The sequence below is a fragment of the Larus michahellis genome, chromosome 8 (assembly GCF_964199755.1).
Source record: "Larus michahellis chromosome 8, bLarMic1.1, whole genome shotgun sequence".
NCBI classification, from domain to species: domain Eukaryota; kingdom Metazoa; phylum Chordata; class Aves; order Charadriiformes; family Laridae; genus Larus; species Larus michahellis.
The window spans coordinates 48262872-48289717 of record NC_133903.1 but is presented as its reverse complement, the minus strand read 5'-3'; the positions used below and the strand labels follow the sequence as shown (position 1 = coordinate 48289717).

The window sequence follows — 26846 nt, the reverse complement described above, 5'->3', positions numbered from 1 at the left end:
CCTGTGTATTTGCAGAGCTGTAAAAATATGGTCAGATCAAAAGTATTTGATTTTGCCTTTGGATGAACGCTGAAGCCAGCACTTAAGGGAATAAATGAATGTTGGGTGTGCTCTGTGCAATCCTTGCTCCTTGTACAAGATGCAGCATGAATATTCAGTAGTAAAAGGAAGGGCTTCTCTCCTCCAAATTTCACTCCTGGGTAAATGGAACGATTTCAGTTGTTCTCATGAACCAAGGATGGGGCATGAAGGATCCTTCCTTCCTTTCTTCCTTGCTTCCTTGCTTCCTTCCTTCCTTCCTTCCTTCCTTCCTTGAAGGATCCTTGAAGGTGCTCAGTTCCTACTGTGAGTGACCACGTCCTCCTTTTCCCCTGGTGTACGTCCTTTTCCATGGTTTACCTTCCTGGGGCAGGACTATGGGAATGCAGGACTGGCAGAGATCTCCTCTGTGACTGCATCCAAGCTCCTGCTTTCTTTAGCAAACAGATTAATTATTTTATACTAATTGCTATTAAAGGTATTATTACCATTTAAGCATGTATGATATATAATTATGCAATTAGGGTAATAACGAGACTCATAAGAGACACTACAACACTATCTTCTCCCCTCTTATACCCAGGCAAGAGAAATGAGGCAGGTCCAGATGAAAGAGGAGTGAAAGAACAAATCTGGCGCTCTCCCCCTTCCTCTGCAAAGTCCTGTGTTGCAGACACCTCAGGCTGAGCTTGGATTTTCAACCCTAAATCCCATTAAGCCTCTGATCCCTCTAGCAGGGAGCCGCGATGACACTGTATCCCAGGGCAGCAGAGCAGAAGCTGGAAGCTTCAGGCCTGGGGTATTAAATCAAAGCTTTCTTGCTGGGTTTAGGTAATCCAAATGGGCACTGTTCCCTTTTGTTCACCAACAGGCCTGAGGGGGCCAACACGCGGTTATTTTACTGGACTGGGAGTACAAAAAGATTTTTAAAGGAACTAATAATAACCATATTAATAATACATCTGGAGAGTATGTCATAAATTAAGGGGCTGAATACCTTTGGAGTGGCGTTCTTGCCCATGTGAAAATTTCTCTGTTGCCTTTCTTCATCAGAGGATAGTTTATGCATTTGAAATAAAAATCAAAATACTTCCTGCTAGGAGATCAGAGTGCAGAAACTGCAAGCATCCCAGGTACTTTACTGCAGCCATCTGTTAAAACCCCAAATCTCACTTCTGGCTGGGAGGAGGACTCGAAGCCATCCCTGGAGAAAGCCATGTCCATGGCTGCCACCTTGACTTAGGAGGTTGTTTTAGGGCATTTCCAAATGAACAGACAAATCCGGCATTACTGGAGCTCAGTTAGAAACTGGGGGAGTCGTGGCTGGATGGCCTATTGGTCCTACACATGGTGGTGGGCTCCACCTCCCAGATGAAGGTCACTTCAGCAGCTGCCTGTCACACATGGCCATTTACATTCAAGCCACTTCGGGAGCACAGATGATGTTAGGCTGTATTTGAGAATGTCTGCAGCTAATGCTCCAGGAAGTTTATTTGTTCTAAAGATAGACGATATTTGACCCAGGGGGAGATCTAACCTCAGTGTTGTTGTGGGGTGAGGTGGGATTGACATTTCAGGCTCCTTTGCACTGGTAGCCAGGTTTCTTGTCTTGCAAAAATTTATTGGGAACTGTGATGGGGTATCTGATGGAAGACTGGCATGCTCCGCATTCCAAGAAGCTTTCCAGCCTACAAGATGCCCATAGCCAACACCACTTCCTGACTCCTAATGGATCACTCGGTGGGAGGGATGTCTGTCCAGACAGCTATACTGAATGTGGGTGTATTTGATGTACTGCCACCAAGTGCCTTCTGATCAGAAGCCAGCTGGGGACCTATAGAGTAGATTTGGCTTTATTTTCTAAGGCATCATTAAGAACAAGTCTGGCTTTTGCTGGAGCTGGACCTTGCCTCCAGCTGGACGTGGGAGAAAGCAAAAATGCCGGTGACGATGGTGACAAGACAGAAGTTATTCCAGGACAGACTTCCCTTGGAGCAACTTGTCTCTCTGAAGTGTGCAGTTATGGGGGGAGAGAGCTGCCTGTCAGCTACCAACGCAGCAAGGGCTTGAGCTTGAGTCTCCTTGGGCTGCAGCCAGGCTGGCTGGAGAGGATCCATGCGTAAGGAAAAGGTGGAAATCCCCTCAGCGTCGCAGCAGAGTTCAGGTTGGAAGGCATCTCCAGAGGTCTCTAGTCCCATCTGTCAGTGAAAGCAGAGCCAGCTTTGAAGTTACAACCCTTCTACGTGCTCCCTTGAGCATCCAAGTCCCTCTCAGTCCAAGTAAGCCGTGTTATCTTTCACACAGGGGATGTGTGCTAGCTCTGCACATTTGGAGAGCAATGGTTTTGGAAGTGCTCTAAAGCACAGCTGAGCTGGCCAGTCCCAGCACCATCGTCAGCAGCGTGGCTGTGCATCTGCCAGGAGGTCATCTGTGGGCTGGAGCAGCTGCAGCTGGAAGGGAGTAAGTGAGCACAGCCATTGGGACCACTCCTGCCCTCCGGAATGAAACCGCCAACACAGAAAGAAAACGTGGAAGGGGAAAAGAGAAGTCAAGTTAACATGTACGAAGTCCATGACATAGCTGGGAATAGAAAAAAGCAGGTTTTGAGAGTCATGGGCCAGGAATTATCCAGTTGGTGAGGTTGTCTCTCCAGTGTGGCATACTCTGGCCATGGTCTTCTGCATGAATGCTGCCCTGATGTCCTGCTTCCCCATGCCCAGCTGCACTTCAATGCACAGCTTGATGGCTTCAGTCAAAGGGCCTCCAGGGAAAGAGGAGGCATTTATGCTGCAGAAATCCAATCTTATGCTCGAAAACGTTCTTCTTTTTTTTGAGTAAGAGGTTAACAAGGTTGAACAAAGAAAACGGGAGGCATGGGAGAGTGTTACGTGGGGCAGCATGGGGCTGGAGTTCAGCAGAAGTGGTTTCTGACACCGGCTAGGTGTAGTTATGTCACCCTGACCTCCCATGCTTCAGTTTCCCCATCTCTAAAAGATCTCTAAAAGTAACCCCTTGGGTGTTATTCCTGTGTGTGCTCGCTCACACCATGCAGGGACCTCGAGTTTCATGGCATTCAGGACCTGTTGGCTCTCCTGCTGTTCAAACCATTGCTGGGCTCCGGTCAGCAGAGGCAAGGGGAGGATCTAATAAAGCTTGGTGTTGACTTGCACTTGGTGGTGCGGCTGTCAGATAGAGATCAGCAGCGATACAGCTGAATAAAGGCATGGACAGGAGTTTCCCTCCAAGAGGAATGACTTTGTGCTAAAGGGCAGAGCTAGGGTACCGCAGGGACAACCGATGTTTCTGCAAGTAGAGAGGGGAGGACACGTTTCTGCTGGTCAGTGCTGGGCTGGCTGTCTTGTGTAGGGCAGGTTTGTACCATTTCCAGCAGAGACCGCATGTTTCTCTTCCATAATGGAGACAAACTGTTGAAATGCACGCATTTTGTCAGGCTGGCACCATCTGATCAGAGCAAGAACCATCTCTGCTGGAAGCACTTCCCTCATCCCTGCATGCTGCTGCTGTTGTCCCTAAACACAAGTGACACTTGGGACTATGTAGGGTTGCCACAGTCAGAAAAGAATGTCCCTTCTCCCTGGAATCTGATAGCATGTTATCAGGCATGCTGATAGAAAGCCTCTATTACCAGGAGGTAGTGACGTCAGGCACAGGCCGTCTACAGGGATAGAAAGTGGTAACGTAGGTAGTTAGGCAGTTTTATTTATTTTTTCCTAGCCATGTACTGGTTTTCTGAAATGTATATTCTGCCCGGGGAGCACCGAGCAGCGTTCAGGCGAGCCCTTTCTGGTAGCTGCGCCTTGAGCATCACTGTAAGCAAACACAGAAATCACCATCGGTGCTCGGTGACCCTCGCTCCTGCTTGACCTGCCGGGCTGGAGATCTCTTTGGTGAAAGTCTGCTATGTGTTAGCAAGTAACTGTTCAAACACAGATGCTGCCTGTGTCAAGGAGGCTTTTTGCTCGGAAAGTACAGACAAATATTGATCCTCTATTGAGCCTGGAGAGCAGGCTGGAGCAGCGCAGTGACGTGCGATAGGAGCTGAAAGAGATCCCACGGCACAGGAATTGAGGACGCTAAAGGGCCTCTTATTTGCTGATCGGGCAAAGCTTGACGTGCGTCTAATCCCCCCGGCCACTGTGGTCACGGGGGTTTAGCTTTAACCAGTTTCTAATTAAAAGTGTTTACAGATGAGCACTTTATTTACCCAGCATTAATTATAAAGGGCTTTACTCTAGCGGGGAGCAAACGAGTTTCCTGTCTGCTCTAGCAAAACCCTTGCTGGGAGCTCGCTTTCCCCAGAAGGTCCATAATAAAGTTATTATAACGACAGTCTTTGTGATGAGATCCTGAGCAGATGGGGGCAGGAGAGCTGGGAGCGTTTCCACCACACATGTCCCCGCTGTCACAGCTTTAGGAGTCCCCTTTTTCCATGTTTTCTGCCTGGACGCTTGCCAGTCACCATCCAAGGTCTTCTGCGTCCAGAAGTCGTTAGTTTAAACCCCGGTGTAATCACGTATTAAGTTAATACATGCGTAAAATGAAAGCAGGAGGATGTTGTCTGGTTTAAGATGCTCTCTGTGGTTGGAAAAGGGCTGAGAGCACAGGGGGGACACGGAATCACGGCTTTGTGGGTCCGTACGTGTCCGTAATAAACAGCAGCGTGTCTCCCAGCAGCTCGAACACAGCCAAACGCTAAGTATTTTTTCATGTTTATCTGCTTTCCTTGTTTGAGTTAAAACCAAGTTTTTTCCCCCCCCACGCCATGCCCATTTTGACAAGATTTCTCAGAAGGTGAAAAGCCAGTTGGGAAATTTTCATTGCAGAGCAACGGTGACCTTTGGTTCTGAAAAAAAAAAAAAAGGGTTCATTTTGAAATATCAAGTTTAACGAATTATTCCTTCCTAATTATTTTCTATATATTTTTCCTATATTTCTCTAACAGTACTATTTTATTATATATTGTAACAGTCTGTAATTCTATACACATTTGTAGTAAAAAAACTTCCAGAACTGCTGTTCTTGAGAAATTTCGGTTCCTGGGAACTGAGGCTCCAAGATGTTGACATTTCCCACACAATTTGCTGTTCTGGCAATTTTTAGTGATAGCCACCACTGCCTGCAGAACTGCTAACGCAGTATGTGGGAATAAGAGATCAGATGGTAAGAGCCAGCTTCAGCCTCCTCTCCTTACAGTGATGTCTGTCAATTTATTAAGGAGTTTTGTAGGACTTTTTGTCCCTTTTTCAGGCTTTTTGCTGCAGTTTAAAATTCATTCTTTAACTTCTAAATAAATTATTTCTTCAAAATTCAAAAGAGAAGCTCCAGGTACCGTAGCCAAGACCTGACACAGAAAGAAAAGACTAATTTTGTGAATTGCTTGCATACATCCATATTGAATTCAACTTTATTTAAAAAAGCTGCCACGACATAATGCCCAGATACCAAAATAGTTAGTTATTCCCTTGTGAGTGTAGTGTTGTGATTCAGGTGTCTTTTCTTTAATGTATTGAGGAGAATTCACCATGAGAGAGACATTCTGGTGAAGAAGTGTATTTGATCATGCATAGCACATGCATTTTAGGAGCAGTCTGTAGATCAGATACCTTCTGCCTTGCATTTCTTTCATACCCTATATACGATTTTATTCTTGCCATGATCCAGTACACAGCCTTGCAATGGTTATGTTTAAGCCCTCTCAGTCTAAGTGCAAAATACCATCCTTTAATAATATGGGGAAAAAAGGGAGGGTCCAGGAGGCATCGTTAAAGAACCCCATAAATCTGTGTGTTGCAGATCATTTGGGCTTGTTAGACCCCAGCTGCATTAGCTACGCTGCGGACCGGTTCCTCCCCACGCCTCTCTACTGGGAAGGATGCTTTTAGTGACAATGTCACCTTGGGGTGAGTGCGTGGCTCTTCCTATCACACATCTCCCCGTGTTGCCTGGACATACCTGGAGAGAGATGTTGGCCCGTGGTGAGAACTCGTGGCGTCTGAGATGGGGGGGCTTTGTCCAGGCTTTACTTCGCTGTGAATTTGCATAAGGCTGTATTATTCACTCAGCAGTTCCACCACGATCCTTAGGGTAAAGTTGTGTTCTAGGCTGGTGCCCTGTCTGCAATGAATATGCCTGTGAAAGCCCGGTTAATGCCAAATTACACTTAAGGGAAATCTTTACCTTCGGCTATGATATTGTAAATTATTGAATGCTGCAGAGAAAATTACCACACGGTCCGTCTAAAAATACCTACCTCTGTCATAGTCATACAGAGCTTCAAAAGGTTTATTGAGGGAGACTGGGAGATTAATTTCCGTTAAAGATGCAATTTCCTTATTTAAAAAAAAAATTATAATTTAAATGGTGCTGTAAAAGCTAAGTTAAAAATAAAGGGGAATCGTATGAATTCAGGGCCATGTGCTCACTGCAAAACTTGCTAGACACGTATTATTCTAAAGCAAGCAAGTGAAGGAGGGACCAGGGACCGGTGACAGCACGTGAGACCTTTCTTTTCTCCGTTTGCGGTGCAAACGATGCACTGCGTGTCTTGAAACCTACCAGAGCCAGCGATCAGCCTGCAGAACCAGGGGATGGGTTGTGGTGGTGCCAGTGCTGTGCTGGGGCCGAGCAGAGCAGGGAGCTGGGGCTCTCCTCTGGCGAGCTGGGCTGCGAGCCCAGCCTTCGGTCCGCTGCAGGATCCTCTCCGGGGTCCTGCGTTGTGTTTGTGTGATGTTTAAGTGGTTTGGTGCCTTCTCAGAAATGCCTGGACAGGCTCCCCACGGGCTGTGGGAGGTCCACTGCCTGTCCAGGAAGCCCCTGCGGGGGTGGGAAGTGCCCCAGCAGCAAATAGATCTCGCTCGCTCCTGACCATGGCTCCGGAGCTGTGTCTTCTCTGCATCTACTACAGGGCCTTAGAAATTACCTGAATTGTTGTGAATTGATTAACTCTTTCCGGAGAATTGCCCATTTGGTGAAATGTGCCCCATGAAAAATACCTCCACTATTCCTGGCAGCAGCAGCCGGGTACCAGTAAGGGCATGGGAGCGGAGTAGTTACCAGTGGGGCCTGAGGTGGGACTGTGCTGAGCACCGGTTCAGAATGGCAAAGGAGCTGTTTGGCCTGGCGGGTCATCCTCGCTAGGTACAAACCTGGTCTGCAAGGACAGACCAACAGCCATCTCCCCATCCAATGCCACATGCTGCAGGCTGGGCGCTGGTTGACGAGCAAACCGGCTTCGAGCCTCTGGCTGTGGCAAGCAGGACAGTTAGTAGATGAGAAGAGGTGGTGAGAAGCACCTTTGCTTTAGGGAAGCCCTTCACGTGGTGTGAGCAACGCAGGATGCTGTATTTGTACATCCACAATAGCCAGGCGTCTTGCCTTCTTTGTGTGAGTGGGGCCTTGAGTCTCCTAGGGAGCAAAAATCCCCAAACTCTAATCCCACGTATCTCCAGCTGCTATTTTATATCTTTAATCTGACATGGAGGCCCTTTAGCCCATGTAAACCTGTGGATCTTAAAGACTTACCCCACCAATTTACAGACTGTAAGTAATGGTTTTGTCAGTCCTTCACCATAGGACCTCAGTGAGAAATCATTTCACATCCAGGTCCATCGCATACCCCAAGCGTCATCTGAGGCCAGCAGGGTTTCCTCCACCGCCCTGCGCTGCCTCCCCTCCTCCCTCATGCTCAATACGTGATTTCACTTAAAACGACGGTGAAAGATGTGAAAGAAGATACGCACAGCAAGATGTAAAGCCCTCCAGTCTGTCAGCGTGCCTGGGGAAAAAAATAAAGACCATCACGGGCAGGAAAATTGTAATCTGAGAATCGACAAATCAGTATCTTCAAAATTAGGGGTTAGCTTTGGTAGGCAGAGAGGAGTTTGGATGGTGGTCCAAGGTTTTATTAACAGGAAGACTCCCCGATGATGGCAGCATTGAGATCTTGGCCCCGACCGAAACCAGGCTCCTTCGTTCTGCACAACCAAACTGGAAATTTGAAGAGGCTCGTAATGCTTTCCATTTTGACAGCACTTCTTCAATTCAGACACCATTGAGGCATTAATAAATGAGACCTCTTGACATCCTTGCTGTGAGTAGAACTACATGGCAAATGGATTTTCCAATTTGTTGAGGTTTTGGGTAGCAAGCAAAAGAAATTTTGTTCCGTGTTGGAACAAAAAAAGCAGAATTGTTTTGGGTCATTTGAAACATTTTCAATATATTCAAAGCACTTCATTCAGATTTCAACCCCTTAGAATTTAATAGAAAGTAGAGTCTATTTTAAAGAAAGTAATTTTGCAGGAAGAAACCAAACTTCTCAGTGGAAGTATGGAAACAGACCATTTGAATCTTAAAAAAATATTTCCCTGAATTTTTCCAGTAAAGAAATATTTTCATAATGACTATAATTTTATTTTTAAACCATTTAATTAAAACAAGAGATTTTCTAAAGAACACTGGACAACCAGTTGATACCTTGTGTCAGCTCTCTCTGTTTCTTGTCTCCCCAGGTTGTTCTCCTTCTTACCAGATCTAGTTCACAACTGTGGCTAAGGTTGATCCCTTGGTTTTCCTTTTTTCCCAGGGAAACATCCTGCAAAGGCACCACAATTAAGAGGATCTCCTTAGATGTCCCTTTTCCCAGGGGACAGCTTCAGGCGGTGGCCTGTGACTGTTGAAATTCCCTTGTTGGCTTCAGAATATTTTATGAAGAAAGTTTAATGAAAACTGATGCATTTCCATGGAAATTTTCCAATTTTAACCAATTGGTATTTTCTAACAAAGAACATTTTGTCAAAAACATTCCCATCCAGTTTTTCCTGCCTCCTACCTCAATTACGTCTTTAAAAAACAGACACAAACAACACGTGTGTAACTGGATAACAGCATTTCAATAGTCTAGCAAGGGGATGGAAATCTGAAAAAGATTAGGAGAAAACAGGGAGATCGCTATCAATGTTGAACCAGGTGGGGGGACGCATTCAGAACCGCGCAGCCCTGAAGATGTAAGATCCACACTTTTCCCTGTGCACGTTTCTGTGCCGGCTGCCACCTTCAATCGGAGAAATCACCCAGGTCGATGAAATTTATGAAGTTGCCCGGTGATGGGTCTGCATTGTAAATAAAGGCAAATTAGCTGGCAGTATGTTAGCACGTATTTCACATGTGTCACGGCGTAATAATGAACCTTGTATCAAAGTCTGCAACGCCATCTGAGTTTTATATGCCCCATTTCCTACATGTTTTGAACAGTGGAACCAATTTATAACGTAATGATTTTTCCATACATAATTTCTTTCTTATGATTTCCATAACTCGGAGTTTTTACTATGGCTGGGGCTGAAGGCAGCCTCGTAAAGGATATGAAAAGAGGGTTGGCTAAAGTGTCTCATAAAAAAAAAATAGCTCAAGCGATTTGCTAGTGACTCTCTATGGGTTTGATTGTGCCTTGAATTTTGGACCATGCCGGGAGCCAGCAACCTGCGTTTCCAACCACCTTCACACCGTGCAGCCTTTCACACCAGGCGTGCGGTGTTGCTGTTTGGCAAAGTGGGGATCGGTGGGCCAGGAGGAAAGGGGGGGGCTTGGCTACCTTTGCTCGTTCACCGGCCAACGGGGAGGAATAGAAATTTACTCCCGGTTTAAGCCAATCTGAGGGCGTGTTGATGAAGTGGTTAGAAAAGCTCAGTGCGGAGCCAGAAGCGCGAGTACGTGCCCTGCTCTCAAGCTGGACCCTGTCTCCCGTCAAAGATAAAAATAAGCTGTAAAAGCAGCTGGGTATTAAAAGGAGGGGTGGGTATGTTATTTGCCACGTCGCTTCGCCGGGTACGGTTAGTACAGGAGCCAGATTGTTTTCATTGTGCTGGGCAAGGGGATGGGGCGGGTTGGGGAGGTGAGGGTACCTGCACCGGGGGGTGCAAGCCGTTTTCTCTGTTTGGCATCATTCTGTGAGCATCTTGGAGTCAGCGGATACAAACCCAGCATTTTTAGACAGGTGAGACAACTTAGCTATAACCTGGTGGTCAATGAACATCCTTTGCTATATGGAGAGAAAAAACAAGATACAGAAAGGAGGGGGGAAACCCCAAACATTTGTTTCAGCTACTTCAAGACAAAACCCTTCCAGCTTTTGTTTCCAATTGGAAATTAGTAATTTAGGAAGAGTTTTAATTTAAGCAAGTTAGAAAAGGAAAACTTTCAACACTGAAGTTCTTTATTTTAGGCTTGAACAATGAGTGTAGTTTGACCCAAATGAAAATTTTGGCTTGTGTTTTAATTACATTGAGGCTCCCCAACAAATCTTCTCCAAAGCCAGCCCAGGTTGAACCAAAACACTCTTTTCACCCCCACCCATTTCCACCCACAAGTTGAAAAAACAGTGTGTTATCTGTGAATTGCAGTATCTTCTGCTGCTGCTCCCAAGATGATGCTATACATCCACCATCCTTGCTCATTGCTGTGCACCTCTGGGCCCTATGTATCAGGACTTTCTAAACATTGCAAGTGAGCTGCTTTACCCCCACACACACTGTGCTTCCTTCCTGGACCCCTGTACCACATGCAGTATAACAAAACCCCTGCAAAAGCAGCCTCTCAATCAAAGCCACTCCCAAATAATTACCTCTTTGCTTTAGGAACACGGTCCTGCCTTTGCCAAAGCCACAGCCTTTGGTTACCTTGGTTTCAGTCATACCAAGTGAAACCTTTTATGGCTTTCTTTCCCCCACCTGGGAAGGGGTTCGTGAGAAGCAGGTGTTGGTTAGCTGATGCTAACCAAGGTCTTTTGCCCTGTGCCTCCTTCCCTGCACAGGAGGATGCTGAGGGATCAAGTGGAAGGGTGGAGAGGCAGATGGGGAATAGGGAACACCTGGCCTAAGAAACACCAGCTTCATAAATCTGTGACATTAAACCCTTTGATCTGTGTCTTTCATATCTCTGCAGTATCACTTCCACCATGGGCCCAAGGTCAGCTTGAGAGTTTACCTCCCTCTCTTTCTTTCTTTATTTGATAAGCTTCCCTGCATTTAGTTAAGCTGGAAAAAAAAAAAAGAATTTCAAGGGCACCATTTATTTCCCTGTACAACTATATATCAAAAGTGTACCCTGCCAGTACTGCGATCTAATCTTGTCACAAGGAGGAGTTAAGAAACTGTCTGTTTAACACATCAGATGATGCAGGTCTTGTCCAAACTAACAAGCATCACAGAAAACAAACTAGCTGGGTAGCGCACAAGAACATGTAAATACTGCTTCCTGTCACTTTCCCCATTTTTAATTTCCAAAGTTTCCTTTTGGAATAGAGTAGAACTTTTTTCCAGGTTATGGCTATTAGGTTGCTTATTCAATTAGGGAGAAACTACATGTTCATAGGAACTGTCTTTTGGGCATGGATGTGGTCACACAGTGATGGTGATCTGCTCTGGAAGCCACTGGAGCTTCTGTTCTGCCCGAGCGGGTCTGAAGCCCCTCCAGATCCCATGTGATGGGTGAGTAAGAGCAAAACGGCCTAATAAAAAATACAGATTCTTAAGTAATCTCCTCTGCTGTGTTTAGAAGTTGATGTGGACAGCACAGCTGTATGAACCAGGCAATCCTCCTAATCGATACATCTGCCAGATGCTAATGACGTCCTTTTCCTAGAAATGTATTACTTGTAATCCAGAGAAATTAGTATTGTGGGTTCATACCACGTGACTCTTGTCTCAGCTGGATAAATAGCATGAATCACTTTCCCCTTTCAAAGCCTCTCAGCTGCTCGGTTCCAAATACCCATTTAATCTGACTTTATAAGTTAATAAATCACTCACAATAATTAAGCATTAGCTCTATGTGCCAGCAGAGCGCTGGGGAAGGCGAATGGATTGGTGCAGTCCTGTGTCTTATAAACTCTTTTGCACCAGAACCATCTTCCCCGGGGTGCTTGGAGCCCGGCGCTGCCGTGTTTGCTGGGGTTAAGAAGTGATCATTGAGCTGATGACCGGCTGCGAAGTGAGGCTGTATCCTCCTGGGGGTTAGCGATAGCGGTGGCTGTTTTGCAGGGTGAAGGGCAGATCCCTGAGCTGCTGAAGCGGGGAAAGCCCTGGGCTCAGAGTTTGCTGGTCACAGAGGTGCTTGGAAGCCTTAGCTTAAAGGTTGGGAGAAAGGGGACTGTATCTCACCTGGCTTCAGCCATTTAGGAGCTAATACAATCAAAATGGCTTCTCTGGTGGGCAGTGAAGAGGAGGAGACAAGTATAGTCCGCATATCTAAGACACGTTGAGGGTGTGTTTGCTGAGCGGAGATGGGGCCTGGATAGCTAATGCCCTGTGCCCACGTTGTGTTTCTGCAGAGCCAAGCTGGAGTCATCTAACCAGGATTCAAAACCTGGCAGCGTAGGTGTGCTCGGGAATTGTCTTTGTGGGTTTATGTATTTCGTAACTATCCCAGTCTGAAGTCAAGATGCATTTACAGAGCCATTCTGAAGCTCTGTAGTACAGAGTCAGGTTTTTTGTGGGTATCTGAGCTGCTATATTTTAGGGAAGATGGTGTGAGTATGTGCTTCCCAGGCAAGCCATGTGTACCTTGAGCTCTGGTTGTAGGAGCCAGTTCAGTGTCAAACATGACTTGAACATCAGCAGCTCTTCGCCTTCTCTCATCCTGTAGTTGCTGTGTCTTTGGCCACAGGTTTTTAAAGGGAGCATAACCTTGAACTCCACCTTCTCCGTTAATATGGTGGTCTGTACCGCGTGGCATTGGGCAATTGATGATTTGTTTTTCAGAGATGCTGAGCACCCTGCTTTGCCCTGAGTCTCTGAAGACTCAAAGCTGTAACTGTGGCCACAACGGCTCGTACCTCTGGATTGGTGTCTGCCACCTCCAGCCCCAAAAGCTGTGGATGCAAAGTTGTAGGTCACTTTTCTGTCCCAAACCTTTTCCCTTGATATCATAACCCCCTCACTCCTACCCTTTGGCTCTTCGGCTTTGCTGTGCGCAGAGATTTATACGCAGGAAATGGAGAATATGACATTTTGTTTGTGCCTCTGTGTATGTGTAATATCTTTAATATGAAAGTAGTTGCCACTTAATTATACAGGCTAAAGACCTCCATTCAGTGTGTTGTATGCAATTTATGAGTCTCGGGTCTCCCAGACACGCATTACAGCCGTGTGGCAACACCCAGGTGACTAACATTCCTTTTTAATTTAATTTCCTTACATAAATAGCTTCATTAAGGATCAGTTATTTGGGCAGAGAAAATACTGTTTGAATAGGTCAGACTAAGCCATTGCATTTAGGACCCTGCTACTGTTACAGCTGAGAGCAGCACCAGACCTCAGCAACACCCTCCCGTTCGATGGTTTGCTCTCACCTTGAGACTGGGCATCTCCCCGGTGAAGGTGACGGACATATTTCAAAGTTAATTCAACGTGCAAGGTAGGATTGGAGCTTTTGTGGGAGCAATGCTAAGGAGGGTGTTTTCAGTCATCTCGTGGGTGAGATCGACCCTTTTGCTGGGATTTCCAGTTTGTTCGGTTTTATCTCTTCAGATAAAAAGTTTTCTTGCTTGCAGAGTCTGTTCACATGGCACCTAGAAAATTGATTCCTGTCTTTGATCCTCTAGTTTGGCACCTGGAAAAACATGGAAATCAATTGCTGAACTCCTTGTGAAGCTGCTGGCAGTCCCCTCTAGGCTCTGCTGTGGTGCTCTGTGTACGCGTGGATGTCTCAGGGCTCACGGGACTCATGTCCGAGGCTTCAGGCAGTGAAGGGGAGGGAGAAACACTGGAAATGGGCTGAAGAGGGAGGTATCTTTTCATTCCCTGCACCCAGGGTTGCAACGCTTACACTGCATAACTGCTGTCACAATATCTGCAAAGGCAGATTAGACCAAAATTCCTAACTGATCATGGAAAAATTATCTTCAGGCTCTTATATTAGGGAGTTTTTCCCCGATAATACATTAACTTACCCCTTTCGCATGAGCAGGAGTACAATCCACGTATCAAATTAACATAAAGATCACTTTCTGAGGTAGCCAAGATTTTTTTCCCCCCAGAAGCACCAGCACATTGCAAGCTGCCAGGCCAAAATTGCACAACATTGCCAGAAAGGTGAATATTGCTGGTGCCTTTGGTATTTCCAGGCTATCTCCACAAGATTGTACTGTTAAAAGCATATTCCAGGAACGTGGGAAAATGAGGGGTAAGTTGCACATTCACGTAGCTCTGCTATTTTGTATGACATTGTGTAAACGTTTGTAAGTGGTATAAACACTCTTTGTCCAGGATATAAGCCAAATCCTAACTGTCTACAGGTAGGACAGAGCACTCTCAGTAGACACACTGTTATATCATTATCTGTTATGTAGAAGCATCTGATTTTTATTACTCTCCAAGATAGGATATCAGGCTCTGTGGACTATCGCCCTGAACGTGTGTGCAAGGCACAGGGATGGCTGTTTCTTAAAACGCTGGCCAAGTGTAAATCTTACAAAACGCTTTCGAGATGGGTGGTCTTGCTTGTTGGACACAGGCTTTCGCTTTTCAGCAGGGAAAGGGTTGAGTGATGATTATCTCTCACTTTTTCCCATTCCTTTTCTTTTCATGATAAATAAAACGAGCCTTGCTTGAAGTGATTGTTTTTTAATGATGCATGTCAGACGTGAAAGCAGTATCGCTCCTGTTTGAAAAGGGCATGTAATGTAACAAGCTGGCTGAGTTTCATTCCCAAATCACCACCGTTCCCTCTATCTGCATGGAAATAAATGAGTTCTCGTTGCCTGCAGAGGCTGAGGGGGCCTTACCTTGCCTGGATATTACCTCCTTGTTCTCTGTGGGGGAAAAAGGATATAAAATAGCAGACCCCCCAACTTTTTTTTTCTGATTGCCAGACGACCTCCGAGTAGAAAATATGTGTGATCCCTGAATACCTGTCCAAGGAATTACATTTCTGCGAGGCTCATAACACCATTAATAACTATGCTAGCTCCCCGTGGGGTCCCAGCTCTCGTTTGGGTATTGCTGACCTAGGAATAGGTTAAGCAGTTTGGAGAGAAAAATCTTAGAGGCAGCTGAGCCTGTGGAGAAACCTTGAGTAGGTCTTTTTTGTTGTCTCAAGGTTGTTCATGTGGACACCAGGGACTGAGAGGTCACCACCTGTTGGTATTGCCAGTCCGTGGCAAGTGCATGTTAAAGAGGACTATGAAATGCTGCAGCGAAGGGGAGGAGGGAAGGGCTACCTGGGGGTGTCAAGACCAGGTATGCATGGCAAGCGCATTCGTTATTTTCCTCAGTAATTACCCTGTGTTGCAGGTGGAAGATAAGCCTGGGCTTGATTTGAACCATGAGCTACTTTCAGCCTGGAGAAGGAAGGCTCCAGGGAGACCTTACTGTGGCCTTTCAGTACTTCAAGGGTACTTATAAGAAAGACGGGGACAGACTTTTTAGTAGGGCCTGTTGCGATCGGACAAGAGTTTTAAATTAAAAGAGGGTAGATTTAGACTAGATATAAGGATGAAGTTTTTTACAATGAGGGTGGTGAAACACTGGCCCAGGTTGCCCAGAGAGGTGGTAGATGCCCCATTCCTGGTCACCCCATTCAAGGTCAGGTTGGACAGGGCTCTAAGCAATCTGATCTAGTGGAAGATGTCCCTGCTCATTGGACTAGATGACCTTTAAAGGTCCCTTCCAACCCAAACATGATTCTATGATTCTATTTGCAGAGCAGGTGATGGAAGACATCAAGTCAAAGAGGCAGAAATGTACCAGCTCTGCCCCTTCATCCTTCGCATTCAGTGCACAGTCTCCCAGAAACTAGGATGCTTTCCAATGCATTATCCAGTCCAACTTGAAATGACCTGAGCGGTGAACCAGCACTTCCCCTGGCAGCTTGTTAGGATGTTTTCTCCTCCTATCCAACTTATATTTCCCGTTTCTTTATTTCAGCTCATTGCTTCCTTTTGCCTGGCTGAGGGCAAATGTGCTTCACCACTAAACAGCCCACAGCAATCAGGACTTCAGTCATGTACCATTAATCCCTGGAGCACAGCATTACTTGTTCACCCTGCTGCATGCTCCAGGAGAGAGTGAATGATTGACACTGGTCATAAATGCTTATAGTGTTAATTCTTTAATGTCTTGCTAATTTTAATTTGCTCTGTTCAGGTTGGGAGGGGTGTGATAACAGACGCTGGACAGAACACTGCCCCTTGTCTGCTGCTTATCACTGCTGGAACCATGCCTCTCCTATCCTACTTTGCACAGCCCCAAGGCATGGAACAAAAATGAAGGCTATTTTCGTATAAATAAACACCAAACTGCACAGAGTTCTGCATCTTTGGTGGCCAAGAAAGGGAATCTGTGTGCTGGAATCTGCTCCGTGAAGTAGGCATAACCTTTCTCATGCCCCTTATTATATGCGAGGGCTTTGCCTGGCTACTTAAACCCAACCTCATTTTTAGAAGGCCTTTATCCACTAAAACCCTTTCCCGTTTCAGCCTCAGCCTTTGCCAAGCACTTAGGCAGGTGGAGCATGATAAGGCCATGAGCTGCATTACACGAGACGGTGCTTGTACTCATTGTTGCCCTGCTGGAATGTGCTCTGAATTCCCCCCAAGAAGGTGGTTACGTTGGATTCATCTGCTCCCTCAAAATAAATCAAACACTGGTTGCACAAAACCACCTTTTTGGTTCACGTACGATGTCCCGTGCTCCTGAGAGAGAGTGGAGTGTGCTGCGTTGTTTAGGTGGAGATTGAGATACAGCTGATGAACTGGTGGAAGCTGGAGTGATCCTATCCCAACCTTCGGCTTGGATTCGTCGCCCTCCAGGGCTGGCTGCATCATTTGGTCACGGCATTTCTTAGCAGACAGCGCTGTGCTGCTCAATTCTTTTTCACGGTGGTCCATGCCACACTTCTTGGGCTGATCTTGTCAGCATCGCACTCGAGACCTAGATTTCATCAGATTCCAAGCCCGGTCAAAACCACCAAACTTCTGCCGGCATTTTGAATGAAGCAGTTAGAGTTGAGGGTGTTTCCAGTGTGGGCAGTGGTTAGCAGAAACTTCATTTCATGATGGTTTGAGCTGAAATTCATTCATCTTGGTAGGATGCTCAGGAAGACGAGTATCCCTTACATGGGTAGGGAGAGCCTTCCGACAGGTTCACAGAGATGAAAACACAAACGAGTTCATGCTTGGTAATTTGGATAAAGAAGTAATTTCTCCTGTCTCTATTTTTGCTTCCATTTTACAACTAATCATAGATTACCTTTGTATTTTTTTAAAATGTCCATTTTTAGCCTGAATGCAGACAATAAATCCAAACCTAAAGTAAGCAAGAACATCTGACTTTCAGCAGTTGCAAGGGGGATATGACAGCAAACTGGCCTGTCTATCCAAGCTCACATTTTTAAAAAATATGTGCAAAGTGATGGGATGCAATGAGAGATGATTTCCACGGGTCACCCTGTACTTTCCTTTCCGTTTGAACAGCATCTTGCAAGTGCCAAGGGCAAATAAAACATTCTTTAGAAATACAGTCAGCTACACTGACTTGTAGCTAATGGGGCTGCACAATTTTGGGAGGTCGTTTTGTCACCTGGTTGCTCCAACAAAATCTGAAGGAGGCTCCGATACCATCGGAGAGGATGATGGAGCTGTTGGCATCGTGGTATTCCTTACATTGTGGCTACTGATGAACGCAGCAGAACCCAGTGGAAATCTTCTGTTCCTGAGCCCAGGTGGCAGTAAATTGTACTTAGTAAAGCATGCAAACCAGATACTTACAAACCTGAGGGGAAAGCCATGAAATATTCATGAAGTCTTTCTTATGAAAGAGGCTTATTCATTTTTTTTTATATATATATATATAAAAATATATATGCACACTTTTGAAATCTATTCAAACCAAATAAGACTTTCTTAGTCACCTTGCATAAAATAGGAAAGCAGATGACTTTGGTTCTACCTCTATTATACAGTCATCAGGAGACTGAAACGGCTCTGGCAAAGGAGCCTCTGGTGCTCTGCCGCCTTCTAAAGACGTGTGCCTTTCTTCAGGCTCTGCTGGTGTTTCGGCAGAGCAGCTGCTCTGGGGGAAATCACTTGCTGCTGCCTCGATGTAGCCAATCAATCAGTCGTTATAATTTATCACCCTCTTTGCAAAAATAATGCATAACTGTTCAAATGTGTCGAGGGACGAAGCTTTTCATAATCCAGGGAATGGCAATGTTGATGATACGGTGGAGGCCAGGCTGCGGCTGTGCGCTCGCTGCCGGCATCCCTGCCCTCTCCATCTGCACCACGGGAGCATCGTTCCCATCTCATCCCACTGTCCCTTCACTGGGGCTCTGCCGTAAATCAGGTTGGTGACTCCAGAAGCCCCAACAGAAAATGTGTCCCTGGGGAGTGTGCCCAAGCCGCGCAGAAACCCAATTCCTTTGCCAAGAGCTTAAATACAGAGACAGCCATCCTCTGTGCTTGTATTGCTTATCCTTGATCTGTCAAGAAGTACTCTAATTTTTTCACCATTTCCAAAGTCCTTTTTGAAAACAAGGAAGAAAAAGAAAGGGGAGAGTGGAGACTGTAAATAAAAACCAGAAGATTATTTTAGGAGTTTTGCTTGATGCCTGAAAACAAGTAGTTCTAAGTTAGACTCTCACTTGACTTTTAAAGCAAAGTCATCTGATTTAGAAAAGAGCCTTCTATTCTTATCCTTATTAAAACATAGGAGAATGTTTGTGGGTACATTTGCTAAAGTAGCTTTTTCTTTTATGGAATTTCGTAAGCAAAGTTTGCCAAATGCTCTCCATATATTATGATATGATAATACTATGATTATATTATGATAATGACAGAAATAGTAAGTTAGGAAGTGAAATCACTGGTGAAATTACTTTAATAGGCAAGAAACAGCTGATGTTGTTTCTGTTTGATTCCGGTGAGGAATGCTGTCCTGCTCCCTTCCTTAGCTCCCAAAATGTCAGGTGCCAGAATAACCGAAGGGTTGCAGGATGGAAGGTATTTTACCCACAAGTATCAACATTTTCCTTCTTGATCACAAATGTAAGGGTCTCTTTTCCCTATTTGGCATTATTCTCGGCTGGAACCGGTTGGCACAGTTTGCCCTTTGGAGCTTTGTGAGTGTTGGGAACCCCTGGCCGGGGGAGAAGGAGCTTCTGCTCGGAGTAGCTGCGCTTGGTAGGGCAATTTGCCACGGCCCCACTTAGCTGAATTTTTTGGTTTTAATCTTTTAGATTTCTTTCTGGTCCCCGTGTTCCGAGAGCTCAGCTGGTAAATACTTGTGGAGTCGTTTTAACGTGTGTGCTAGCCAGAGATATGTCAACTTGCTGTCTAATTAATATATAGTAAATTCTGTGGGAAGAGACCATTTCTCACTGCGTTTGAGGAAAGCTAGCACAGTATTTTCAGTTCCCACGGGAGCTGCCCTGCTCGCTGCAGTCAGACGGCTGGTCTAAGCCGGCCCTTTGGTTTCCTTCTCTAATCCATGGACAGAGAGAGGCACCTGGAGCAGAAAGCTCACTCCTGCAGCGCAAGGATGGGCAGAGCTGCCAGCTGGGGTCTCTGCTGGCTCAGGTTAGCTGTGTCAAACCCCGCGGCTGATTTCAGATCGTGCTGTCACAGGTAGCGGGGTTTATGTTTTTGTCTGGTTTTCAGGAGAACGTCCCCTGAATGGTGTTGTCAGGTTGGGCTTGGTGGGGTTGTGAAGGTCTGGCAGATGGGGGTGCCCCGGTGATGGGTGCCTTCCCAGGTCTGGGAACCAGCACACAAATAGGCAGTGAAGCCTTATACCAGTCCTGGCTGCGGTTACGTTCCCATGCCGAGGGGCTGGCCTTGGTGACTGCTTGTACGCGTGGTGGCCAGTGCTGCAGTTGTGACCCAGAGTCTGAAAGCTCAGCCCTTCATGCTTCTGGCTGTAGCAAAGATAAAAAGGTGCAGCGAGTACAAAGGGTGCTCCTGCCTCAAATCTGAAAGTGTTTTAGTTTGTGCAGAATTAAATGGCTTCAGGAAATACAAAATGCTTGTTTCCAGTTTCTTAAAAACACTGGAAAAAAAACTGGAAAAAAACTGGAAAAACACTTTGGCGGGAAAAACCCGCCAAAGCAAAACCAAACCCTAGGAAAACTCCATTAGATGGAGACGGTTTCCACACAGTTTCTGTTTCAGTGGGAGGCAATCTGTTCCTTTTTACTTTCTGTTATCGCTGAAGAAAAAGGGTTTTGCATGAAGAATACGAAGCTGCTGTAACGTAGGTGTGTGCAGCCTGACTTGGATGCAGTTCTGTGTCTAGGCAGAATTGTAGAGGAGCAAGATTGGGCGAAAGCATAGCAAACTGAAGTTGAGAAGTCGATTCCTTGCCTCACCAGATGGGATCAGGGCATTAAGGATCATTCCTGATGTGGCTCCAGAAGGGAGTTTCCTTGCACACCTCCTCGTTAGCTGCCAGCAGGTACTTAGGCAGGGCTCTCAATGGCCACGGCGATTTCCTTTCCCACCCCAGGTATTCTTCCACTCACATTCCGGTCCACAGGGTTAATATCTTCATCATGTTTTATCTATGGCCAAGTTTGGCAGCCAAACATTCTCTCTCACCTGTTTCTTCATTTGTTTCATGTGCTCTCCTTTTACAGAGAAAATATCACTGGCAAAAACAAAGTCTGACATCACTGTGCCTGGGGTCTGTTTATTTATCCTTTCATCACCTAGTAAGTATCTAGGACAAACAATATTGAACTGGAAGACGCTTATGTACCTTTCATAACCTCTTCATTTTGTTTAAATGCCCCAGCCTTGGGCTGTATTTAACATGAAGCTCTGGGAACTGCGTTCATAAACCAGATACTCAGCTGTTGTAAGTTACTGTAGCTCCATTACAGTCAGCGATACTGGGCTGATTTATAGTAACTGACCTGTGCAGGAGCCAAGGAGAACACATATAAATGGCAGACATTCCAATAACTAAATTAAGCATGGGAAAATGCAGGCTAGCTCCTTGGAAAATACTCCTAACCAGGTCTGTAAGTGCCTGGAACAGGTACCCAGGCGAAGTGTTGGAAAGTTTGCCTTTTGTATGTGTTGCAACATGGCAGGGATGGAGCGTTTGGAGAGCTAGGAACTACCCAGAAATATATTAACCAGATGCTGCACATGCCTGGGTAAGGAGCACAGTAATAAAATGACTTCACTCCTGAGAAAAATGCTCGGATTGAAACCTGGCCAGTTAGTGGGTATTTCTGTACCGAGTCACAGCGTTTGCTGTCTGCACCTCCTGACGCTGCCCGACAGAGCAGATGACAACATAAACGCGAGATAAAAATTATCAAACCAGGTCTGGGCAAGGATCCGTCTGGTTCAGCTTCCAGTGGCCACAAGCACATTTATAGGCAGATATGCAGACATCGTCCCATCCCCACCTACCTTCCGATGGTGTGCAGCTCACCTCAGATGAAGGCCATGTTTGTATTAAATATCGCTTGATGGATTTTTCCCTGAGGTCTAAGAGTTAAGACATCTGTTTGCTCAGACTCCCAGCCCGCCCTGGCAGCGTGCTCCACCTCTGCATGGTGGTGGTGTGTTCAGTTGTCCACCCGTTTCACGTCCGTGCGTGGTGGCAGCTCCCTGATGCACGACACAGCTTGTTCCTTGGTATAAGGTAAGGGTAAACAAGGGTTTTGTCCATCTTACATGACGTCATCCACGGTCCCCTCGGGCTGGTGCAGTTTCTTCTGCTGTTTGAAATTCATACAGATTCAGAATTCACTTGTGCTGAATTTTGTACGTTGTATTCCAACATAACTCAAATGGATGTTGGAACTGAATGCAGAAAGAGGCGTGAGGATGCCTGAAGGTAATTCATTGGAGAAGCGGGGGAGAAAGCTGTCCCAGTCCTGAGGCTGGACCTGGCCTCCATGCACTGTGAGTAAGATCCATGCCAGTCTTTCTCCCAGGGGTGATTTTCAGCTGGGAGTCCTGGATTTTCTGCAGAGTCCTGGAGAATATTCTGCAGCGTTGGCTTGGCTCCAGGTGGTTCTTGCCTGGGCTCTGCCTCATGCCAAGCAGCTATTGCTTCCATCAGGATCTTTGCTGTAGTTGCTATCTCACTGCATGGTTAAACCATTCAGCGTGGGATTGCTCCTTAGGGATCATCATCCGCCTACATGTAGCAGATCAAAGCCTCAGGCTGCTTCTCCATGTTATATCTAGTGGCTGATATGTCTTCATGAAGCTCAAATGACGGTAACGTCTTCCTTACAACTCTTGGTGCACAGCAGTGCCATCTGCGTTAGGTCTTCACTCCTCTCTCCACTTTGCCATGAGCTCTGGGTGGAAAGTGTGTTGGCTAGAAACCAGACAGTGCTTCGGTGGAGGGGAGCTTTTCTCATACCGGTCACCTTGTGCGCCTCAGGTGTGTCCCAGGAGTGCTGCCAGCACCTCCTGCTGCCTCTTCACAACCTCTCAAGATTTCTTGAAAGAGCATCAGTTCTTTGGTTTCAGCAGTAAACGCAGCCGGGCTCTTCTGAGGAGGACCCAGGGCTTGCTGGGCATTTTTCATTGAAGCGTCTGCCGATCCTTAGGCATGATGAGCTCCTTCAAAGAGCCCTTAACGGTGCCCATCGTGTCCTCTGTTGAAACAGAAACCACTCTGAAGAGTAGCGTGTACATAACGAGACCCCTCAGGCTGCTGTGTAATTAGTAAACGAGGCTAACCAGTAGCACCGTGCCGAGGTGTTTTGTCTGGCCTTGCTCTCCACCGGTGTGGGTTGTTCCAGGGGGCACACCATTTTTCATTCCTGCTCTCAAGCGGGCAGCATGCAGTCGAGTTCTGTAATAACAAACAGTGAAAAAGGACTGGGCTTTGTGAGCTTTAGGAAGGAAGGCAGAGAATAAAACATGGTCCATTAACCTGCCAGAAAAGATACATGGAAGACATAGGAACGACTCCTAAACCACCCCGCTAGAACATGAGAATTTTTTTTTTTCCTAAACTGATTTCCTTATGAATTATTTTTTTACTGCATAATAACTACCAAGAAAAGTATGTTTTAGTTATTCACACTGACCTTTTAAACTTCCAAGAGAACTGCATATTTTCTGAGGCCCCATGTAGGGCCTATTAATAATTATGCACTCCCACTGAGCTCCATTGATTAGTTTGGGTCTTATTTCACACTGTAAAATGAAAAAAAAAAAAGTCCCTAGTGTTTGTGTGTGTTTTTTCTTTTTATGTTCAGCTCTCCTCGGCTATAGATCAAGTTTTGCTGTTAGCACAGGTTTCAGCCCGTATGGATGCGTTGCTGTGCTATGGGTTCCAAAAAACAGGGAAAAGGCAAGATTAGATGGCAGGAAAAGAGGGGAAACGTGCAACTTGTGATCCAGCAGTGACAACAGAGTTAAGCTGGTGTGATAAGGGGCAATGTGAGTGACAAGACTGTGCATTAGTATGCTACAGCCCCACTCATGCCTACGCTTTCATTTCGGCTAGCAAACATTTCTTTGTGAATAAATCTACTTTCTTGGCAATGCTGTGTTAGTGCTTTAGTTTCATTAAAGAGCCTGGAAACACCCCAGTGGTTCAGGCTGAGATATATAATACTGCTAACACAGATTTGTTTCATAACCCACAAACTATTAAAAATATTAGTGTCCTCCTGGGAGTTGCCTTTAAAGATTCCCTTTCTCTTTCTCTCTCACTTTCAGAGCTGGGCTAAGAAAGCCAGCAATAATGCAAAGCAAGCTCAATTTATTCAGCTAAAAAAATAGATAACGCAGTATTTTACTACTTCTGAGCAGTTTCTTAGTCTGAATGTTGCTTTGTGTTCCACTTCTTATCCAACGTAAACAGCCATAAAGGCGAGTTGCTGGGACAACATGTGGACATTTCAAAAGGTAGACTTTACCCGTCCAAAGGGAGATGACTTTTTGTTGGGAGTGAATTTAGTCTGGGACTTTGTAATGGGATATGTTGGTCCCTTCAAGACTGAGCAGGGAGCTCCAAGTCCCTTCAGGACTGATCAGGTCTACGTGTGTGTTGGGGGTCTTTATTCTATCCATCTGACAAAGAAAATAATAACTGAAAGAAAAGTTATCAGTCCCTGGAGGGAACTTTGGAAGTGAGCAGGCCCAGCATCCAAGGTGAGGGCTTTGGGGTGTAGGGGGAACGGAGGTCTCCTGGGAGCTACAGCCAACAGGGCTGTTAGGACCTGCAGGTCTGGGAGCAAAGACAGGAGGCTGTCTCCAAAACCTCCTCTCCTTTCAGCCAAGGTTGCTCAGGGAGACGGAGGCACCAGGAGTTTATTCTTGGTGGGGAGATGTCTACCAGCTTATGTGCCAGAACTGGTGGGGGGAAGGAGTCTGGAAAGCTGACGGGGACGTTAAGAGGAAGGATGCTCCGGGTGGTGTGCCAGGGTTTGGCTTTTAGTTTTGCTAATGGACCTTTTGGGGTGTTTGTTTGGACTTTGCAACTGGGCATTCAAGAAGAGATGAGACAAGAAGGAGGAGCCCAGAGTCGTGGAGTGTGGGAGCAGCCTTGCTGTCCAGAGCATCGGACAGCATCATGGATGGACGGGAGCATCATCTGTTAGAGATGGGCAGGAAAGCCCGTATTTTGGGAACTAAAAGCCTATTCCAAACTTTAATTTGGACATTCAGTTAGGCATAGTGAACATCAGATTTCCTCTTCACTTATCTCCTAGGAGAGTCAGAATTGGGTGGAAATTGTTACGAGGAGCTCTTCTGCAGAGCTGCTGCTTCTGTTATTAATGTCCCTCACAATAGCTCCATGAGGTCCCAGCAGAGATGAGAGCTTCCCACCCCACCATCCCGCTGTGGTTTCTGCCGCTTGCTCACGTAGCGCAGGCTGCTCCTGTCTAGTTAAGGAAAAGAAAGGGTGCAGGAAAAGTGGGCTCTTTGTTTTACAGAAAGGGGATGGAGCACAAAGAGAAGCAGTAACTTGTGCAAAGTCAGCCGGGGCGTCACAGACGGAGCTGGGAACTGTGATGTAGCTCTCTTTCATCCCAGTCAGTATCCTACCCACAAAATAATCCAGTTTAGTTCTGCTGAAAAAGCAAAATATATAAATATTTGCTTAAATCCTAGCTACTTTGCATAGCAACCTGATTCGTGTAAAAGTTTTTATGTAAGATTGGCAATTCAAAGCCTGAGATATTTTTTTTTTCTGGGTCGTTTGAAGAAAGTGTGAAGAAACTTCTGAACTGCCGAATCCAAATCTGAACCAAATTTTCCCTGCTTTGAACTCTGCTTATTGCAGACTGTAATAACATTCATCCACATTTCATAGGGTATCCTTGCAGATGGAAGGAAATACAGTAGCGCTGTTTGACACAGAAGAAATTAGATTTACGTGAAATTCCCTTTCCCTGTGTCCCTCGCTTTATTTCCACCAGACCTACAGTTAACAATCAGCAGTGTTTCACTTTCAGACAGTGTGGTTTTCATTACAGAGGCTAAGGGAGTTTAAAATACTCTCAGATCACACAGCATACATAACATCCTACCCCATTTCTTTTGATTTCCCTTTGCGGCACTAGCGTTACAGATGCTGTACAGAACGTGTTAGAGGACACTGCTTTTATTTGCCATCATTACAAGGAGGAAATCTATTTAGAGACATCTGTTCAGGCTCTTTGATTTCAGCTGAATGTAAGACATCTTTGATGAGGAGTTGGTTTTGGAGCAAGGTTCTGTCAAAGCCTGGCAGCCGTGCAAGCCGAGGGAATATGGCATCGCAACGCGCCTCCAGCCTAATCGGCAGGTGTGGACAGCACGGCTTTACCGGGAGGGGGAATTTAAGCTCTCACCTTGTCAGGGTTACCTTTCCTCAGTGGGAAGTTCAGCTCCGTTGAGGATTCACGTGGGGTCAGCTCCACTCGGCGTGGAGGGAGAGGAACCTCCACGTGGGGAGTGATCCCGTCTGCTGGAGGCTTCCCGCTGCACGGCAGCCCCGCAGCGAGGGCGCACTACCTCCGCCTCGCCCTAGGCAGCGTGGGCATCCTTTTTTTTTTTTGCCAGATTCAGAGCCCGAAGTAAAGTAGGCACGGTGTTTTTGGAAAGAAGCGTGCTTTTCCTAGGAGCTGAGGTACTTTAGGAGGTGCTACCGAGACTGAGCTGGAGAGCTGTCTGCCTGTTTCCAAAGAAATGGCGAAATTTCAAAGACAACACTGGAGATTTTGAGAGGCAGGGAGGGTTTTCGAGTATAATCCTCATCCGTTGGCTTTCAGATCCATGCTTGGGTAAAATCTAGGAGCAGTTGTTTTCTTCACAAGGGCTGAGATACGTTCACACATTGGATTATATCGTCCACGAGCTTGTTTCCAAAATGCCTCCTTACATGATGCCAAAACTTGTAAGGATGAGTTATATGGGGTTTGTGGGACCACGAAGGGCTTGTTCTGACTCTGCTTCTGCCCACCTGACCTTTAGGCTATATTACTGTCAGCTACTCTCAGTCCTAATGGAAAAGGGCAAAAAGAAAGATCTTAGAGATCAAGTACTTCGTAAATAGAGTTTAATGTTTTTTTTTTCCTTTCTACCCAGTTTTAGAGTATATCCCTGAAAGAAAAAGTTACGTCTTAAAGAATTTGCTTTCTATGTTTGGATTTCATAAATATGACAAGCAATATTCAATTTCTGTAAACTCTTGTTTAGGTTGGCATACCACACACCACAGATATCATATGACATACGCAGCATGGTGTGACTTGATATAACATTAATTTCTTGCTGTGTGAAAACTATATAGCAGCACAAATAGCACAGCTTACTTTTAGTG

The 26846-nt window shown here is 45.9% G+C and overlaps 1 protein-coding gene and 1 long non-coding RNA gene across 2 annotated transcripts in view; one reads left to right on the top strand and one right to left on the bottom strand.

Annotated features, from left to right (window-relative positions):
- The window catches only part of TRABD2B (TraB domain containing 2B), a 302420-nt gene that overhangs the window by 104787 nt on the left and 170787 nt on the right, over positions 1-26846 (top strand). The window lies entirely within an intron of this gene.
- Positions 4400-10802, bottom strand: LOC141748071 (uncharacterized). Its single transcript, XR_012588895.1, has 5 exons — positions 10682-10802; positions 8536-8653; positions 7800-7834; positions 6013-6189; positions 4400-4903 (listed from the first exon to the last, which is right to left on the bottom strand). It is a non-coding gene; the product is annotated as an uncharacterized LOC141748071 (long non-coding RNA).